The sequence below is a fragment of the Papio anubis genome, chromosome 7 (assembly GCF_008728515.1).
Source record: "Papio anubis isolate 15944 chromosome 7, Panubis1.0, whole genome shotgun sequence".
In the NCBI taxonomy this organism is placed as follows: domain Eukaryota; kingdom Metazoa; phylum Chordata; class Mammalia; order Primates; family Cercopithecidae; genus Papio; species Papio anubis.
The window spans coordinates 105,412,270-105,433,417 of record NC_044982.1 but is presented as its reverse complement, the minus strand read 5'-3'; the positions used below and the strand labels follow the sequence as shown (position 1 = coordinate 105,433,417).

Here is a 21,148-nt window from a genome sequence, read left to right as displayed (position 1 = left end):
AAAAAAGGCAAGTTGGAAAAAAATACATGGAAAGCATGACTTCAGTCATGCATAGAGATGCTTCTACTTTAAACCCTTTTTTTTTTTTTTTTTTTTTTTTTTGAGACAGGGTCTCGCTCTGTCACCCAGGCTGGAGTGCAGTGGCACGGTGATCTCGGCTCACTGCAGCCTCAACTTCCTGGGCTCAAGCAAGCCTCTCACCTCAACCTCCTAAGTAGCTGGGACTACAGGCATGTGCCACCACACCCAGCTAATTTTTTGTATTCTTAGTAGAGATGGGGTTTTGCCATGTTGCCCAGTCTGGTCTCAAATTCCTGAGTTTAAGTAATCCACCTGCCTCGGCCTCCTAAAGTGCTGGGATTACAGCACATAAGCCACTGCCTCTACTTTATACTTTCTTGTTGAAGTAGACTGTATTACTGATTCCCCACTCATGCCCTCTTTTTGGATATCTGGCTCCGCCTCAAATCTCTGGAAAGGGCAGCACTACAAATCCAGGGACAACCAGGGAACTCCCACCCTTGCTGCTAGGCAGACCAGTCTGTGGCTTACAGTTTAAATAGTTGGAAGAAGGACCTGAAATTTGAGGCTGGGGAGGGAGGCATGGGGTTCTAGGCAAGGGAGACATTAGGCCTGGAGCAAGGGACCAGGGGCCTGGACAGGCCACAGAGCACCACAGTGCCCTCACTACCCTATTAATGGGCCAGGAATCTGGAAGCTAGCCACCACATGCCCTCATGCCCAAGGTCTTCCTGCAGGTGGAGCTGAAGAGCCAAGAGGCTCAGAGCAGCGAGACCAGTACCCGGGTCACCTGCAGCAGTACCTGCTTATCAGCGGTGGCCACCATCGCTTAGCCTGACCTCTGAAGAGGTGCTGCTGAGCAGTGCTGCTGCAAACCCAGCTCCTGGACCAGCTGCAGCAGGAAGCTCAAGGCAAAGTGGTAGCTAAGATGGCCCACCAAAAGTTGCAGGAGACCCAGGGGAGGGAGTTGCTGAGGACAGGGCCCCAAGAGGGACAACCTGGCAACCTCCGTGCCTTCTCACCCTCTTTCCTGGCCTCTTAGGAGCACCTGGAAGCTACCAGCCAGCAGAAACAGCAGCTAAAGCCAGGTTGAGCCTCATGGCTCTCCCTGGGGAAGGTACGGGAGACCACTCGGAGGAAGAGGCGAGAGCCCCAGGAGGAAAGGGGGACTGTTAGCAGCATAGGATTGAGGAGTTGGAAGAGACCTTTAACACAGCTGGTCATTATGCCGACCGGGTGTCCGCGCTAAGTTCGGTATCAATATGGTGACCTCCTGGGAGCAGGAGGCCATCAGGTTGCCTAAGGACGGGAGAACTGGCCCAGGTCAGAAAGGGACCAGGTCAGGACTCCGGCACCAATCGGTAGTGGGACTGTGCCTGGGCAGTATAGCAAGATCTTGGTTCTTAAAAGTAATAATACAGAACAGCTCATTCCCCTCTGGGAATGGGCTGGCTCAGGGCTACACAGTGAGGGTGGGGGCAGAGGTGGGCCCCCACTTCCCTTGTTGGGTTGTCTGAGGACCCCTCTGGCCACTCCCTAGAAGGGATGGAGGAGGACATCTGGACAGTGAGGAGGAGGAGGCACCTCAGCCCATGCAGGACATCCCTGAGGACCGGGAGAGCCAGGAGGTCAGGTGAGCCTGACTTTCCCTGCCCCTACTTTGTCACCTTCCTCGCTGGTCCCTCCCAGATCCCCTTATGTTCTTGGTTTCCTGCCTTCTCTGATTTCTGTGACTTTCACTCCTTCTGGGAGCCAGTGGTCAAACACCATTTCACCTGTGACCAACAGGTGCACACTCTGAGCCCCATGGGAAGGGCTGGGCGCCCACCCCTGCCCCGGGTTGTTCTGTGTATGTCCTTACAAGAATACCTTCACCTCTTTGCCTCTGCAGGCATTTTTCAAACGACGCTGGAGCCAGTGCCCAGGAAGAGCAAAGGGTGTGCTGCCAGCCCCTGGCTCACCCAAGGGCTTCATCCCAGAGGACCCCAGGGACTGGGGGTGAGTCTGTGTGTGGGGAGACCCACCGAGCCCTTCAGGGGGCCAAGAACGGTGTGGGTGGGGCAAGGCAGGTGGTTCTTGAGATGTGACCCCATTATTTTGGCTCCAGAGCAACTTTATGGAGGACAAGGTGGACCTGAAGGAGCATGGGGAGAAACTAGAGCTTCGATTCATCCACCTCTCGGGACAGACACCATAAGTGAGCGGGAGGCCAGGGTACGGCAGGGGGAGCTGCAGGGCCGTCAGAGGGGCCTCAGCATCTGAGTTGTGTCCTCTCACAGGAAAGTACACCAGACAGGGGGCAGTGCCAAAATGCGTCACTGGGAGAGGAGGACATCATCAGGCTGGCCCAGGACCAGGAGATGCAAGTAGGGTGTGCAACATCTCTGTGGGGGTGGGAGTAGGGGTGAGGGTGAATTTGGGCACTGGCACCGGCATGGCAGCTAAGCACCCCTCCCTCCAGGTGAACCTGCTGGAGCTGCAGGGACAGGTGTTGTGGCTTGTGGGTGACCATAATGAGGGGCACGACAAATTCTTGACCACTGCCCAGAGCCCTGCTGATCAGCCCGCTCTAGGAGCCCCAATCCCGCATTAGCTTGGGTGTGCTGACAAGCAGGGTGGTGGGTAGAGCGCTCAGGCGGGGTGGGCGGGCAGGAGCAGGGGAGGCTCGCACTGACCTCAGATCCCCTCCTCCCTCTGTCTGAAGATCTTCGTGGCTGAGCCTCACTGACAGCGTCGAGCCTGCACCAGGAGAGGCCAGAGAGGGTTCTCCCCACGACAACCCCACAGCACAGCAGATCTTGCAGCTGCTTCCTCTAACGCAGGACTCTCCAGGAGCACCGAGGCTTGGGCAGCAACCCCTGCATGCCATTGTTTTCACAGTCCTGAGATCAGGGAGATAAACATCACCATCATCTAAGAGCTGGTCAAGAAATTTAAAAACAAACAAACAAAAAAAGTTTAGGGGTTAATCTCCTACACAATTCATTTACTTCATTTGAACGTTAGAGCCACTCATGTTTATTTGTGTTTCTAACTTAATATAAATTTATTTGTAAAAATTCAAGTGGGTCTTTCCCTCATGTTCACTATGGCATCCTTTAACATTTTTCTTTTTATTTGATAACTGTAGGTCATTAGCACGCATATCGAGTTTGCCCTATGTGTTGGGAGTTCAAACACGCAAAGACCCACTATATGCACAAAACTGTTCTTGCTGGTTTGGAATAGGCTGCCATGATTTTTTAATGTTATTGCAGCATGTATATTCATTACAGAATTCAGATAAAATTTGCTTATGTTCTGCTAGTATGCTTGATCGACTCCTAATCACAGTGAGCTCTTCATTAGCTCAATATGTGGTTTGCCCTCAAGTGCGCTGTTTATTAGTTTGTAATGTGCCACTGTGAGTAGTGACATTTACAGTTGTTTAAAGATGGAACACTGGAGAGAGCCTTTCTCCCTTTTTCTGTGTATTGGGGATGGGCGTAATAACATTTTGGGCAGATTTTTAAATCTCCCAAAAGAGGAAAGTGGCCTGCTCTGGCAGATGTGTGCAGGATAGAATACGTTTCATTTGTTTTGGAGCCAAGAATGAGTGCGTTACTATGGTACTCCCCTTAGGATTTGTATGTGCTCTGGACTCATGAAGATATTACTCCTTTTTGATAACCTAAAAAGGGATTATCACCTAAAAAGGGATTGTACCACTGTTAATTAGCCAAATTATTTGGTCTAACAGTTTTTCTTTATCATTCTGAAACTGGGTTTTTCTAATACATTGAGAAATTATTTCAAAGGTATTTTGATAGTTCAAATCACTTCACTTTTACCCTGACACATATAAATGTCTAGGAATGACCTTCAGATAGCGTTTAGCATCTGTAACCTATCTGACAATAATGTGTTCATCAGGGACCTATGGATTAAATCACATACCGGCATATTTAAGCTGAATGTCAGTTTGAAAAATAAATGTGCTATATTACCTGAAATACTACTCTTTGTGTAGGTATTTTGTCATAAGTTTAAGAAAAAGCTAAAAAGATGGAAATCCTATGACAATAACTTAAGTCTTTCTTCTAAGTGTATGCAGTCATTTGCAATACCTCATTCAGCCAAGTATTTGTTCTCTTCCTCATTCAGTATAAGGCAGCTTTCAATTTGCTTAGAAGGCGACATTAGAAGGTTAGAGTTAAAGTGTGAGTTCAACTGAATAAATTTGAATTTCTGTAGGAAGTAAAGAATCAAAATGCCTATTGAAAGACTGCAATATATGAAAATTATTTTTAAAGTGTTTGATTAAACCTGATAGGTTTTCCCAAAATGAAAAAACTCAGTTCTAAAACCAAAGCTGCTTTCTACAAAACATGAAAATGTAAATCACCCCTATCCATAATAGCTTCTCTAAAACTTTATCTTACAGTCACTTTCAAATAACTATTCAAAAACGTAACTGCTGTATTAATGTCTTGAAATAAGTTAAAACATTTTAAAATATGAACACCATAGTTTAAAAGAAAGAATCTAGGGGAAGGAAAAGTAGAGAAAGAAATGCCAGTTCCAGTCCAAAGCTTTATTTGCCAAGTTTTCTTAGACTTACTTTGACCAACTTATGATTTCTTGTAAACAGAATGTATAATAGAAATACTGACTTTTGTCTAACGTGGCATTCTTGACTGCTTCTGTGATGCTACTATAATGTAATAAATTATGAAATTGTTGCAAGGTGCTGTTTTTGCCTTAAAATTTTGTGTGTCTTGAAAATTCTAGTATTAAAGGTATTGAGACTGTGCAAATGCCGGGAACATTGGCATGAGATAATCAGTTTTTATTCTCACAAAATTGTAACTATGTAAGTGTGTTTATTAAAAGAACATAAACTAAAAAGGTTACAGGAATTAAAAGTTGTGGAATGAAAAAGTTATGGGATAAAAAATACGGTGGAAAAGTTGTGACAAAAAAGTTGTGAAAAAAAGTTAAAAAAAAGTTTTATGCAAAGTTTTTTTAAAAGTTATGAAAAAGAAGTTACTGGATTTAAAAAAAATCATGGAATAAAAATAAATAAAAGCAGGCCCCTGTCAGCATAAGCCTGGGGAAGTGGGTCTGCAGTCTTCGCCCACACTATGTCCCTACAACCCCTTCCCAGTCACCCCTTTATCATTAGGTAGCAACACAAGACCCCTGTCTAATGGAGGGAGAGAAACAGACCCTTTACCACCTTGACCAAGGCTGAGTCTTTACATTTCTGGATGATGATGTTTGTTATTTAAGAGCCAGAGGTTGATGGAGTTGGTTTGTTTGGAGGAGGTGTGATGGCCTCCTTACTTTTTCCTCAGGGGTGCTCCCATCATCTTACTCAGAGAGGCATCTGAGGCGGGACAGTGGAGCTAACTGTAGACCAGGCGAGGGCACGGGCTGCTAGGGGTGACCCGCCCTTCCCCCATGTACATACTGTATCTGTGTAACATTCTGTATGTATCGTACCTAGCGGAGGTTGCAGCTGGCATATGAAGAAGAGGTTCTGATAGTTATTTGCAGCTGGGAAACTTATTTATTGCTAGCATAGGAGCGAGGAAGGAGGCAGGGATGGAGTCATGGCTCCCTAGTGACGGGACTCCCGTTTTCTTGTTTTTTATTTGGGAATAAATGGATTTAGCCATACTGCTCAGCCTGGTATGTTCCCGTTTCCCTCAGTGGGTCCTGCAGTTTGTCCCATTGAAAGAGGAGCCCCAGAGCGTCTGAGCATGTCCAGTTGGGCTGCTGGGGATCTTCCAGGCCTGTTGCCTGTATGCTGCCTGGTGACACCTGGTAGATTTCACAGGGACTGCCATGGTGCCTAATGGGCACAGTGCAGCCCTGACGGCCAACAGGTTCAGAAGACTGATCTAGCTGTGGCCGGGAAGACAGATACCAGCACTGACTTTCACCCACCCCAGGTGTCTTCCATTCCGTCCTCCTGCCTCCTTCTCCTGTCTGCACCAGGTGGGCTGTCTGTCCAGAGTGCCTGCTGCCCCGCAGGCTCCCTCCAGGCTGAGTTCACGGCCCTGCCCCCTAGTGGCCAGAGCCGGCGTCACAAGATAAGAGCCAGCTAAGCTCCAGGGACTTTCCAGGAAAAGAGTCCCTTGGAAAGGGTGTGACCTTTTCACCGCTCCCAAAAGCATAAAAATGGCTTGGACTTTTCCCTCCCCTGAGCTCCACAGAAAACACACCCAGCAGAGGACACATTCTCTGTCATCCAGAAATGAGTTGGGGTCTCAGCCGAGGGAGAGTAGGACTGGAAGACTGTCAGTCCACAGAGCTGCCCGCACAGCACCCCCATGCTTGCCCAGAAGGCGGGAAGGATGGCGGGGGCTGGCTGTCCACAGGCCGGGCATGACAGGGAGGCTCCCTGGAGGTGGTGCCCTTTCGAGGGGCAATGTCAGGAGACAGCTTCCTCTTGTTGGGCCACAAGTCTCCGCAAGGACAGCACGAGGACTGATTCCCAGTGCTAGAGGCCAGGCAGTCAGCCACGTGTGTGTGTGTGTATTTATAGCTATTTATAGAACAGGGCAGGGGCATACCACAGAGGGGGCACAAGTTTTCAGCAATGGTCACAGCTGGATGTGGCAGCTCACCACTACAACAGACTAAGTCAAAGATGAAGGGGGCTGGCTCTGGGGCTGTGGGAGCCACTGTCAAGTCACAGGGCACCCACCCAGGCAGGCTTGGAGAGGAGGTCTCTGAGAAGAGGAGGATCTGTTCATCACTTCAGAGGTCAAAGTGGGACCTGGGGCTCTCAGGACGGGATGGACTTGCCTGACCCAATTAGCTGGCATTGGAGAGAACGCAGAGAGAAAACAGGTTAGAGAAAAGCCAGAGCTGGTGAGGCAAGTACAGAGCATGGGTGCACCGTAGCAGCTGCGAGAGGGCCGGGAAGGGGAGAGTGTAAGTGTGGGCATGGCAAGGTTCCTGGAAAAGAGAGGCTGGAAGGGAAAGGGGAAGAAGATGGAGGGAGAAGCCAGAGCTTCATAGGTAGTGCCCGGGGGCTGCGGCGGTCCTCCGCACCCCACACACGCTGACCTCTCTCATAGCATCCAGGCAGTCCACCCACAGTTCAGACCAATGCCAGCCCCCAGGACTTCCCTCTTTTCTGGTCACCGTCTTCCAACCCACTGGCCCAGGGCCACCTCTTGCTTGGGGAGCCCCACCCAACAGCCACCAGGCCTGATAGAGAAGGAACACTGCTTGAAACAAAATGGTGAAGCTATAAGGGGATGGCTGGCTGGAGTGAGCACCACAGGCCCCTCTGGGCAGTCAGAAAGCTCAGGGTCCTCTGAGGGACCCTGGGGAAGGCAAGGAGGACAGGTAGCCCGATGCCACGGACATAGACTTATAAGTCTAACAGGGGAGCCTCAACTGGTAGGCAGGGGGCTGCAGGTTGCATAGGTGAGGCTGGGCCCTTTATGATGGGAAAAGCAGAAGAGGGAGAGTCCGTGGCAGGACAGGCAGGTGGGCTCGCTAGGCAGGATTTGGCTGGGCCAGCAGGCACTGTGGTCTCCTTGGCTGAATAGCACAGGAGACCCCTAGGAGCAACAGGCCAAGGTGAGTGAGCCTGCTGGTCGGCGGTAGTGCTTCAGCGGGGGCCAGGGACCCTGCCTTCAGTCCACACTAGCAGCTATGATGGTACCTGGGAGGGAGGGAAGGGGACTGTGTGTCCCTGCCTGGTCTGTGAAGTGTGTTGTGGGATGACTGTGTGTATGGGACTCTCAGGCTTTTATCCTCGATCACCACTGGATTAAGCGACAGATAGAGGATGTGGGACCCTAACCATCATCCTAATCTGCAGTGATTTGGCTCTCTGCACCCCAGGCTGGGAGCTGGATACCCTGCCCTGGCATGACCCAGACTGCATGACAGGTACAGTGCCCAGGATGATGTGCCCAGATCTCTGACCAGATTCCGCGCCCCACACACAACCCTCCAAGCTTCCAGCCCCTTACACCATAAAACCACAAGCTCTGTGGGTCCTTCCTCTGATGGCTGGCTCCACATCTGCCAGTTTGGCATGGGATTGCCCTAAGAGCCCTGTGGCCCAGCCATGGAGGCCTTGGAGCAGTGACACCAGTCCCATGGCTCAGCAAGCAGGGAGGTGACAGCCAGCAGCACAAGGACAGAAAGAGGCAAAGAGCAAGTCTGCAGCCCAGAAGGGAGGGGCAGGGAGCCTGGCCTCTGAGTCTCAGGTGTGCCCCCATGTGGGGCTGGGGCAGCGGGCAGGCAGACCTTCATGCAGCAGGCAGCAACGCATGTACCTACCAAGGCTGACGCTCCTCAGGGAACACCGATAGTGATTCTGAAAGACAGCATCAAATCACATGGCAGGTCACACGCATGGTGGAGCAGCCTGAGGGTGGGGGACACACACGCACACGCCGGAGTGTGCACACACATGCTGTGAGGCCCCACGGCCTGCATGCACACACTAACACACATGCCCACAAAAAACACGCATACGCTGCCTTCTCTGCCACCTGCAGGTGCCCAGCACTCCCTCACCTGGCAGGTGCCGCATGGATCTGGGACATGCAGCCACACGGGCACACTGGCACAAGGCAGAGTCACAACATTGCATGCTCTACGAGGCATTTCCACCAGCCCACCACCGTGCCTGGTGTGCTCAGAGGACCACCCCACGCTTGCCTCATGGAGACAGGGCTTGCCTCCACCAATGTCCAGCTGTCATACTTTCCACCTAAGAGCCTTCCATGGCTCCCTACTGCCTACAGCATTGAACCCCAAATAAGTCACACTCTTCAGATTCCCCTTTTGAAGGTTCCCTCTCCACCTCTATGCCCCACCTCCCCCATACAGAGCTTCCTCTTCCTCATTCTGTTCCTGCTCCCTGCTTTGGCCAGTCCCTCGAGCGCGACTCCACACTACACCTCTGCCCATGGCAGCTTTTTACCCAGTTATTCTCCAATTCCTCACCACATAAGCCTATCTCAGTCATGCCCCGGACTGCATTGAAGCCAGCCTGCCTTGGAAGGCAGCTCTCCCCAGGACTGCCCTTTCCTCGGCCATGATTTGTCAAATGTTTAGCGTGTGTGTTAGCAAGACGAGTCGGAGCAGGCATCAAACCTTACATCCCACATGTCACACCACCATAGACCCTGGTGCCAATAGCCTGAAGAGTCTGAACTCACGCAGCCAGCAAAGTGCTCCCACGGCTGCATCTGCAGTTAATATAGCATCCCTTTATGGCCACTGCCTCCTCGGACCCCCACAGCCATCCTGGGAGAAAGGCAGAACATCATCATTTGATAGAAGGGATACTGGAGCTCTGGGAGGAAAAGGGACTTGCCTAAAGCTCCCAGGATGAAGCAGCACCTGACTCTCGCCAGACAGCCCAGAGCTGCCGCATTCCTCAGGATCTGTGCCTCGGGTCTGGATCTCTAATTTTTCCTCCTAAGCCACCTGTGGGCCAGAGGCTGGCAAAGCCTGACGCATCACTGGATGCCAGTTCCTTTGCCTGACTTTCAGTGATTCCTACCTTACCCTGGGTTTTGTGTTTCTGGTCTCAACACTATCATTTCTCATTCCTCCACAGGTTGAACTGCTCACTCCAGCCACTTGAAGCATGCTCTTCTTGACACAGTTAGCTCTAGGCACATGGCTGGTGCTAAAAAGAAAAAAAGAGTGTTATGTCAATTTCATTGATTAACAAAACTGATGGCTCCACTACAAAGTAAAGTTGATACTGCCTGGGCCTCTGAATTCAACAGCCTTTTAGACAAATGGCTCTGAGCTAAAACATGAGCATGCACGCATACGCATCTGTCTCGGTCTGATGAGATAATCTGGGTATCGGTTGTTATCCTTGAGCATTTTCCTGCCTCATTAATGCATGTGTACCCAGCACAATAATAATCATAGCTATCAATGGCTAAAGCTGAGGGCTTTCCTGAGCCAGGCAGTGACTTTAAAAACTTTAAAGTGGCTTTTAAAACTTTAACAGCTAAAGCTGAGAACTTTCCTGAGCCAGATAGGGGCTTTAAAACCTTTAAAGTTTTCATACAGACTCTCATTGAATAATTTCTGTTTTTCAGATCAAGAAACTGAGACTTACTATCACATTTGGGATTAAGTTTAAAAAAAAAAAGAAAAGAAAAGAAAAGAAACTGAGGCTTAAAGCTGTCAAGCATTTCAAAGCCAGCAAGTGGCTCAATCGGAACTTGAACCCAGGCAGTCTAGCCCTGGGATCCTGTGCCCTTACCCAGTATCCAGTGTCGGCTACACAAAACTAATGAGTACATGTTTTCAACTATAGTTTAAGTGGGTGACAAATTTTTCACTATATTTTATGTTGGTGACTTTCAGGGGGTATTCTACTTACACAATCTATTGAGCTGGATATTAACTGAGAACAAACAGAAACTAATGAACTCTGAAAAACATAAAACATGAGCCACATGATGTCACTGCAAACATGATGTCACTGCAAAAGACAAAACAGCACATAGCCTTCTTGTGACTGTATTTTGCTGACAGTCTACGAGCTAATACTCAGCCTGAACTCAGCAGTGCTGTTCCCTTGGGAGACACACACACGAGTTGGTGGTTTTGTGCCTCCCCGCCAAAACACACACACATTGGCGGTTGTGCCGCCCGGAGCCTCCAGTCTGCCAGTGTGAGGAACGGACCAGATGGGTCCAGTAGTGTTGGGTCAAGGCAAGGAGAGGGCAGCCGGAAGCGCGCCCATGCTCTGGACTCCTGCACCCGCCGAAATGGGTGCTCACTGGGCGCGCGGGAGTGACGGGTGGGGGGTGAGGGGTGAGGGGTGAGGGGTGAGGGATGAGAGGGAGGGGTACGGGGTGGAGGCAGCCCCTTCCCAGGCCGCAGCGGGGGCGGTGGTGCTGTTGCCCTTTTAAGCTGCCGCTTCACAGGAGCCCCGCCTCCTGTCGGTGGAGTCGGTTACAAGGGGAGCAGCCGCCCAGGGGCCGCCCCACAGCTCCCTGCAGAGGCCTCGGTGTCCCTTGCGGTTTCCCTGCAGTGCTCCGACTAGAGTCAAGGCAGTGGGAAGAGGCGGAGCCGCGAGAGCGCAGCGGAGCGGCCCCACCGGGTGGTCGCGGCCATAACAGCGGCTCCTCACCGGCTCACCTTCCGCGCCCCTGCCGCCGGAGATGAGGGTAAGATGTCCGCGTCTGTGGGTCCGTGTCCGTGTCAGCGCCCAGCGGCGGCCCCAAGGGGCAGGGCGAGGGTGGAGAGGAGGCTCCGGAAGTACCGGGACAAAGGGGAGCCTGCCCGGGAGAGGCCCTGGTTCTCCGGGCGGGGCCAACGCGCCCCTTACTCCTGTGACTAGCCCGCCCCGATAGCCAGGACTGCCTGAGGCTTGGGTGGGAGGAGGCGGAGGGCGCATCTCTCTTTCTCCTTGCGGGGGGCTGGCTTGGGGGCTGCTGGCACCTCTCGCCCTCGTCCCGGAGCCCCGAGCTGGGAGCCCGCGTCGCCCGCAGCCCTTTCGGGGACCATGATCGCGCTCAGTCAGCCGGCCTGCTCCCCAGAACCGCGAGGGGGCGTGGCAGGGCGGCTCCAGCTGATGTTTGAGCCCAGGCGGGGAAAAGGGAAAGGCCTTTAAGATTTTCTGTTTTTGACAGGGCGCAGTGGCTCTTTCCTGTAATCCTAGCACTTTGGGAGGCTGAGGGGGGTGGATCACCTGAGGTCAGGAGTTCTAGACCAGCCTGGCCAACATGGTAAAACCCTGTCTTTACTAAAAATACAAAAGTTAGCTGGGCATGATGGCAGGCGCTTGTTGAGATGGAGTCTCACTCTGTCGCCCAGGCTGCAGTGCAGTGGGGCGATCTCGGCTTACTGCAGCCTCCTTCTCTTGACAATCCATGGGTTCAAGTGATTCTCCTGCCTCAGCCTCCCAAGTAGCTGGGATTACAGGCGCCCGCCGCCATGCGTGGCTAACTTTTGCGTTGTTTAGTAGAGATGGGGTTTCACCTTGTTGGCCAGGCTGGTCTCGAACTCCTGACCTCAAATGACCCACCTCTGCCTCCCAAAGTTGTGTGATTACAGACCTGAGCAACTTTACGCGGACCCAAGGCCCTTAAGTGTAAAGGCCTCATTCTTCAGTCAGGTTTTCCTTGTTCCTGCATGTTCAGCCAATCGTTTTTAAGTTTGTGTTTAAGGAGAAACTAACAATGAAAACGGACTCGTTGAGGGAGGAAAAGTTGGAATGCAGCCTCTGGTGCTGTTTGAGCGATCCCTCTCCCCAGGGCCGGGCTGGCCACTGCTATGTTCTGGAAAGGCGCATTGTACCGTGGATGCTGCAGGTAAGAGTCCTGTACAGGCGCTCTGCCTGCTTTTCCTTTCAGGCTTCTGTATCAGCTATTTTTCCCCTGTAGAATGTGCCCCTGACAGCCACCCACTAACCCTACCCAATTTGGCTTTGCATGTCTGACCATCAAGGCTCTTCTGGGTCATATTTAGTTTATGCTGATATTTCCCCTTCCTCCTCTCTTTCGTCCTTACTATTTTTGCTTTGGTCATGTTATACTGTGTTCTGTAAGGCTTTAAAAAAATGTTTATGGTGGCAGGGGAGAATGTTTTATAATTATGCTTTGTGCTTTTTATCTCCCACTCAATAAATGCTTGGGAAATATTTGTTTTGTTGAATGTCTGACCCTATCCTAACTATGTTGTGCTGGAACAAAAATCTTAACTGCCTTGTAAGTTAACTGCTAAGAATTTGTCAAAAGTGCAGAGATAACATCAAGAACTTGTCGTGGATAGTACAAAAAGTCTCTAAGGGCTTGATGAAAGTCTGTAAATTGACTTCATATGAAAGAGAGTGTAAGAAGTGAAAATGTAAATCATGACTGGAGAGTCGGAGTCATGAAGCCAGGGTCCCTTTCTCCAGATCCTTTGTAACAGTGTTATGTGATCTCTTCTAGAAGATCGTTCTGAAAGATAATGCCAGCTCGGAACCTAGGAAACCCCCAGTGGGTTTCTGCAGCTTAGGTGGTTCAAATCCTCATCAGCACGTTTCCTTTCTCTGCCTCAGTTTGCTTACAATGATGTTCTCAGTAGCTGTAATTGCTCTCTGTCTTTGAATCCTTAAGCATTTTTTTAGATGACAGGGATATATGTGCATTTTCATTTTACCAAGTGTTAGAATTTTTATTCTGCTTTTGTGGGCTCTGGGTTATCTACGTGGTTGTAAAATGATTAGCAGGGAAAACCGTTTGTGTGTGTGTGTGTGTGTTTTAAGTTTCGTTTGTTTTCAGAGGACTTAGAATTTTATTTTATATGATAATTCTGTCAATTTACTTTATTCTCCACCCCATATTTATTGAACAGCAAAGTATGAAAGTAATGTGTCCCATAACCAGCCTTCAGAAGAATTACAACTGCTGTATATCTGAATTTTTTTTTGTGTGGGGACAGAGTGTCACTCTATCAGCCAGGCTGGAGTGCAGTGGTACGATCTTGACTCACTGGAACCTCTGCCAGCCAGGCTCAAGTGATTTTCCTGCCTCAGCCTCCTGAGTAGCTGGGATTACAGGCACCTCCTACCGCATCTGGCTAATTTTTGTAGTATTAGTAGAGACAGGTTTCACCATGTTGGCCAGGCTGGTCTTGAACTCCTGACTTCGTGATCTGCCTGCCTCAGCCTCCCAAAGTGCTGGGATTACAGACATGAGCTACTGCACCCGGCTGAACTTTCAAGAAGAAGTTTCTGCATCAGTCTTCAAAAAATTATGATATCAAAAGATAGCCATGCCCTACATTTAGAAAGATACAGAAAATGAACATACTGGCAGGCAGTTTTGCTTGTTGGTGCTTGAGATAGAGCCACACGTTGGTCTCAGTGGATTTGTGGAGAAAAATAGATACAGAAAGTTATTTCTAAATAAGACCAAAAAATCCTTTCTTAAGCAGTGACAGGTAAAGAGTTTGCCTTGCTAACCTTGAATTGTGTTGCCCTTGATTGAGACAGTTGTATGGTGGGGATGGTAGTGGTGATAAACCTGTTTGAAATTTGTCTGCTTATAGTAAGCTTTGTGGTAGCTGTCACAGACAACTTCATCCTCACAGGCCTTAAAATTACTATAAAACTAATAGAATGGAGGAGAAACAAAAGACCTGAATACTTAGATGCTTAAATAATTGTTCTGTGTTTTCATAACCAGTGAAAAAGAACAGTATTAGAATCACTTAAACACTCCATGTAAGGAACACTGCCTGAATTTATATTGCGATTTTTGAGCATCATTTACTGTTTAAAACCTGGCATATTGTAGGTCATATTTTAAAGACAAATAGAACACTTATGTTTTCAAGACGGTTATAAAGCTTAACCTTATCAAAATTACAAAATGTAAAGCATATTATTGAAAAATATTAATGCATAGGTTCAAATATAGGTCATCATTTTAGATGTCTTTCCAAAAAGATCATCTCTTAAATATTAAACTGAACAAACATTGAACATATTGTAGAGTTTGTGCTCAAGGTGAAGTTTCCTGGGGTGATGGATGTTTTATAATATGCATAACAAAAACTTATTTTAAGAAGTTTAGAAAATTTTTAGGCAAAACTAGAAAATCATACCGATAATTCTACCACTCAGAAGGCACCACCATGAGAATTTTGTATCTTTCCAGTCCTCTGCTCATCTCTTTTCTCCTGTGCTCGTATGTGTTCCCTCTCCCTTACAAAATCAGATTTTGTTTTTGTAATCTGCTTTTTCACTCAACAATATTGTAGATCCATGTCATAAGTTACTCCTCTACACAGTGCCTTCAGTTATTCTGTGGTTGTGTTGGATGACTATACCATCTAGTCATTCATGTTTCCTGGTACTGAATACATAGGGGTAAGTGAGTGAGTGAGAGTGTGTGTGTGTGTGTGTTTTCTACCTTAACTAATGCTTTGGACATCAATAGGTAGAGCTAAATCCTTGAAACCTTCCAAGAGGTGGCTTTCATTTCTCATTGCTGATTCATTTTCTAGAGATGGAACAAATTATATTGTATGGAAAAAATTTTTTTTGAGATGAAGTCTCGCTCTTGTCACCCAGGCTGGAGTGCAAAGGCATGATCTTGACTCACTACAACCTGCACCTCCCAGGTTCAAGTGATTCTCCTGCCTCAGCCTCCTGAGTAACTGGGATTACAGGTGCCTGCCACCATGCCCAGATAATTTTTGTAATTTTAGTATAGATGAGGTTTCACCATGTTGGCCAGGCTGGTCTGGAACTCCTGACCTCAGGTGATCCACTCACCTTGGCCTCCCAAAGTGCTGGGATTCAGGAATGAACCACCCCACCCAGCCTTTTTTTCTTCTAGGTACCAGCTGTTATATATGAGATTGGTAAAAATGTTAGAAAGTGTGCAATGAAATGGGCATTCTCACAGTCATGGCAGAAAGTATAGTTATCTTTGACTTTCTAGAAAGCAGTCTGGCATTCTAGAAACTTGCCTAACCTCTTCCCATTTAGGCAAGATGAATTCTGACCACCCCTCAGTTGCCAATCTTGTCCCTGTGGTTCCATATCTCCCAGAAAGACAGGACTAGTCTCAGAGAAAACCCAGATTTGCTTGGCTTAGCCCACCTGACAGCTAATCACTGGAAATGGGGTGGGCTGGTAGACTCCTTTGGTCAGGTTTTGTGTCAAGAGAGGGATGTGGAAAGATGAGAGAGAGGTAGCAAAACTGGCCTCAGTGGAACTAAGTAAGTTAATGTAGAATGGCAAAGGAATGTTTCTTCCAAGGAAGAAATTCTAGGGAAGGAAGAAAGTGGAGGGGAAGGTAGCAGTTCTCAAAGTTTTGGGGTCAGGATTCCTTCACACTCGTAAAAATGTATTGATGGCCCAAGGAGCTTTTGTGTATGTAGGTTATATCTATTTGTATTTATCACTAGAAATTAAATCAGAAATATTTAAAATATTCTTTAACAGCTCACCAAATATTGTTATAAATGCTTTTATGAAAAGAAAATTTCTAAACCCAAAGTAGTACAATCTAAAATCTTTTGCAAATTTCTTTGATGTTTGATTTGTCATTTGCATCTGCATTCCATTTATTGTGTGATATTTGCTTGAAAAAATGTGAAGAAAGGCCAATCTCATACAGATGGCCATTTTACATCATTGTGGATATTTCTTTTTTTTCTTTTTTATGAGATGGGATCTTGCTCCGTTGCCTAGGCTGGAATGCAGTGGTATGATCACGGCTTACTGGAGCCTCAGTCTCTAGGGACACGGGTGAACCTCCCACCTCAGCCTCCAGAGTAGTTGAGACTACAGGTGTGTACTACCACACCTAGCTAATTTTTTGTATTTTTTGTAGAGACAGGGTTTTGCCTTGTTGCCTTGGCTTCTTTTTTGATACTCCATCAAAACTTGATTTTTCTTGAACTTTGGATCTTTTACACTTGCATGATATGATAACATCATGCATTGGTCACTTTGAAAATAATGGTTCACTGAGATCTTCTATATGTTGAAACATTTGATTATGCAGTATCAAGCGGGGTCCGCGGTTCACATCATGTCCGCCTCGGCCCCTGCTGCGGAGGGAGAGGGAACCCCCACCCAGCCCGCGACGAAAAAAGAACCGAAATGCCCAGTCCCAGAGAGGAGAAAGAGGAAGAGGATGAGGACAACGGCGGCGGCGGGGAGGAGGAAAAAGAACCATCGTGGAAGGCAAGAGGAGAAGAAAAAGTAGAGGTTGACAATGCAAGTCCGCTTCCTTACAGAGAGAGCCATTTACAATTGCACAAGGAAAGGGGCAGAAACTTTGTGAAATGGAGAGGATACATTTTTTTTCTAAGTAAGAAGAAAACCGACGAACTTAGAAATCTACACAAACTGCTTTACAACAGGCCAGGCACTGTGTCCTCATTAAAGAAGAATGTGGGTCAGTTCAGTGGCTTTCCACTTGAAAAAAGGAGGTGTCAATAAAGCGAAGGAAGGAATGTTGAAAAAATTTAGAAATGCCATGTTAAGAGCATCTGTGAGGTTCTTGATTTGGAGAAGATAAATTGTAAAATAGTGAACTAGCAAAGAGGATCTTGAATTTCTTAATGCATCAAGTCTTCTGGCAAACCATTGCCAAAATCTTAAAACAACTTCTAGCAAAGGCAGTAAAAGGAAGCGGAACAGTTCTGGAATGGCAAGAAGGCTAAAAGCTAACCAAATGTCCTGGAATTCTGTCAGATAAAATCTGGTAGTGATGAAGATGAAAAGAAAAACAAAAGTCTTCAGATGATGAAGATAAGAAAAGTGAAGAGCCACCAAAAGACAGCCAAAAGAAAAACCTAAACGAAAACTACTTCTAAAGTAAAAAATCTGTGAGAAAAGTGGCATTAAGAAAGCAGATACTTGGCACCGAGAGGTCGAAACAGTTACGAAAAGTAAGTCTGAGGGAGAGTTCAGATGAATCTTTAATTTGAAAAAGTTGAAGAAACTGAATGAAATTAAAGGAAACAATAAAAGAAATTACTGGCCAGTGCTAACTTGGAAGCCAAGTCACAATGAAACAGGTTTGCAAAAAGGTCTATGAAAATTATCCACTTATGATTAGAAGCTTCAAGAAAGAAAAAGATTTCATAAAAGCAACTGTAAAAGAGCTAATTTCTTGAGATAGAGGGACAGAGATGACTCATTCCATAGATTTGAAGATCTGGTTATACCATTATACCAGCAAAGAATGTGTTTGCTACAAATCCTTGATGCGCTTAACGTTAGAACTTACTGCTGACCTTTTATCTTGAGTGTTATGTGAATTTCTGTTTGCTATTTTAAATTGCATTTCCATGCCACTTTTAGTTGAAAATCTTGCATGGCATTCATTGTTCCTTGCTTTTATAGTTGTATTTTGTACATTTTGGGTTTCTTTATATAACATCATAGATTCTTGAACTGTTGTGGTTTTGGTGCATAATATTAGCTAAGCAAGGCATACTTTTTAATCAAGTAGAACAAAAACTATTATGACTGGGATTTATACACACAGAGATTGCAGTATTTAGTATATGAAATATTTTGAATACACATCTCTGTCAGTATGAAAATTCAACAGCGGTGTGTCCATCGTATTAAAAATATACAAGCTACAGTTGTCCAGTTGACTGAATTGGAACTTTTCTCCTGCATGTGTATATATGTCAGATTGTCAGCATGACAAAAGTGACAGATGCTATTTTTGTATTTTTAAAAAAGTTTGTTGTATATAAAGTTTTTTTTATTTCTTTTGTGCAGACCACTTTTTAAACTCACGTAGGTAGGTATCTTTACAGTTGTAGACTATGGAATGTCAGTGTTCAGCCAGACAGTATGATGGAGCAGTGAAAGTCAATTCAGTGATGGAACACTGAAGGAACAGACAGTTATCCTGCTTTGCCTCAAAAGTGTCATCAATTTGTAATTTTAGTATTAACTCTGTAAAAGTATCTGTAGGTACATTTTCTATTAAGAACAGACCAAAAACCAACATATCAAAGCTTCAAAAACTTTGGGAAAGGGTGGGATTAAGTACAAGCTCATTTGGTTTATAGTAAATGAACCAAATTTTATTAACTGCTTTTGCCTATATAAAATGCTGATATTTACCAGAAACCTAGCCACCTTCATGATTACGATTAAAGTACCAGATTATAATGCCAGAATATAATGTGCAGGCAATCGTGGATATCTCTGACAAGGTGTGTCTCAGAAATAATATACTTTTATGTTAAAGAAATTTAATGTTTCTCTGGAATTGGGGCTCTTGGCTTTTAAAGTTTGGCTAATCAGTGTTGATTCTAGATGATCAACATAATGGACCACTCCTGAATGAGACTGATTTTGTCTTTCAAATTTACTGTATTAAATCAGTTTATTAAATCTGAATTTTAAAACATGCTGCTTATGACAGAATGACACAATTGATGTACCAAGTAAGTGTTAAAACTATGTTTGCATCATAGAACAGAAATATATAAAAATATATGTTGAATGTTGACAGGTATTTTCAAAAATTTGACTTGTTTCTTGATAGTTACTCAGACACTAGGGAAAGGTAAATAGAAGTGAACAAAATAAGCAACTAAATGAGACCTAATAATTGGCCTTTGATTTTAAATATTTAATTTGTTCTTATAAACCTTGTCAATAAAAATAAATAAAAAAAAATCACATGTAATTGTGTCCCAAAAATATATGTATAGTAATGGCATTTATTGGTATTACTTGGTTCGTGTGATAGAATAAAATGTTAGAATTTTATGGTGTTTGAATTAGTTATCTATTGCTCTTTAATTTAGCAGCTCAAAACAACACACATTATCTGTTTCTGTGGGTCAGGTTTCTGTCCTGTTTACCTTGGGTTCACTGGCTTGACCTCTCACCAGGCAGTGGTGTTGGTGGCGGCTGTGATCATCCCAAGGCAGGATAGGGAGATAATCCATCTCCAAGCTCACGTTGGCAGGATTCATCTCAGAAGCGGTTGGACTGGGCCTCCTTTTCTAGATGGCTACTGGTTGGAGGCCTTTCACAATACCTTGCCATGTGGGCCTCTCCATAGGGCACCTCATCACATGGCAACTGGCTTCCATCAGAGGGAGCAATGGAGACCCAGGGCGAAGTGTGAGATGCTCCTTGTAGCCTCACCTCAGAGTGATGTTGTGCTTTTAGCAATATGCTCCTTGGTGAGAGTGGTCACTGGGATCAGGCGTTAAGAGATTTTACCAAAGGTGTGGAATGGTCGGGACCAGTGTTAAATTATTGGGCTGTAGCAGACGGGTCTTATAAGGAAGAATAAGCTGTCCTGAAGTCGCGCATAAAGTTTAATGTTAAATCATAGATCATTGAGTGGTGTGGTTCGTTATTGGGTTAGATGTATGGCTCGGAATCAACAAATTGGGCTCGTCAGGTGTGGTTCATAGAAAGTAGGTTGCATAAGCGGTGTGTATAGTGAGAACTCGAGTCAGAGTGGCTAGGCAAAGCATTTGATGTGCTAAAGGAACCAAAGTATGGTCTTCCTTCTGCCCAACTTCCCAGCTAAATTGACAAGTCACTGTTCTGTAACAAATGTCCTTTACTTACTTTCCCCACCCTCACCCCCATTCCCATGCCTTTACCCACTCAGGGCCTGTTGCCTGAACCTTCATTCCCTGCCTTCTCAGATGAAATGCCTCTCAGGCCCAGCTCACATGCTACCTCACCTCCATAAGGGCCTTGTAATTGTTATTCTCGGTGTTTCTTTTCTCCTTTCTGGCACTACGTCACTCTTGAAATGCAGCCATTTGCATACTGTCTTACCTACAAATTGCAAAGTCCTCACGAGAAAGACTGTGCATTCTTTTTTTTTTTTTTCCGAGGCGGAGTCTTCACTCTGTCGCCCAGGCTGGAGTGCAGTGGCACCATCTCGGCTCACTGCAAGCTCCGCCTCCCGGGTTCACGCCATTCTCCTGCCTCAGCCTCCCGAGTAGCTGGGACTACAGGCGCCCGCCACCGCGCCCAGCTAATTTTTTGTATTTTAGTAGAGACGGGGTTTCACCGTGTTAGCCAGGATGGTCTCGATCTCCTGACCTTGTGATCCGCCCGCCTCGGCCTCCCAAAGTGCAGGGATTACAGGCGTGAGCCACCGCGCCCAGCCCAAGACTGTGCATTCTTAATCATCTTCATCCTCTATTATCTTAACACTGAAGAAGGACTCTCTTGTTTGTTCTATCTACATCACTCTGGGAATATTTGAGTACAAATTACTGTTTATAGAATATGATGAATTTTAATGAAAGAGGTCTTAATGTTAAGTCTGATTGTGTTGAATTTCTAAACATTTTTCTTGACTGAAAGCAAACAAGCAGAGCACTTCTCTTTAGTGCCCTGTCACCCAGAAATGTGACTTGATAATTTTCTCTGTCTTCCTTCCCTCCTTCTTCATTCTTTCTGCTGTTTACCTATTACTCCAGTATAGAAAATAGAGACCAGGAGTTGACAATAAGAGCTCAGAGACCAGGGTTCAAATCCCAGCTATACCCCTTACTAGCTGAGTGATGCTGCACAAGCCATTGAATTTGCCTGGGCTTCAGTTTTTCAACTGTAAATAATGCCATCTGGCTTGCCTATCTCCAGAATGGCTGTGAAAGTTAAGTGAGATGGTGT

At 46.5% G+C, this 21,148-nt stretch overlaps 1 long non-coding RNA gene and 1 pseudogene across 5 annotated transcripts; one reads left to right on the top strand and one right to left on the bottom strand.

Annotated features, from left to right (window-relative positions):
- Nucleotides 1-1,922: 1,922 nt before the first annotated feature.
- Nucleotides 1,923-10,683, bottom strand: LOC103881579. Of its 5 annotated transcripts, XR_004185074.1 has the most exons (5): nucleotides 10,572-10,677; nucleotides 10,391-10,441; nucleotides 9,553-9,676; nucleotides 8,314-8,350; nucleotides 1,923-7,687 (listed from the first exon to the last, which is right to left on the bottom strand). It is a non-coding gene; the product is annotated as an uncharacterized LOC103881579 (long non-coding RNA). The 5 variants fall into 5 exon arrangements; XR_004185072.1 differs by having other exon boundaries at nucleotides 10,391-10,683; XR_004185073.1 differs by lacking the exon at nucleotides 9,553-9,676 and having other exon boundaries at nucleotides 10,391-10,683.
- Nucleotides 10,684-10,841: 158 nt separating this feature from the next.
- On the top strand, nucleotides 10,842-17,643 carry LOC101021885 (annotated as a pseudogene).
- The last annotated feature ends 3,505 nt before the right edge of the window (nucleotides 17,644-21,148 follow it).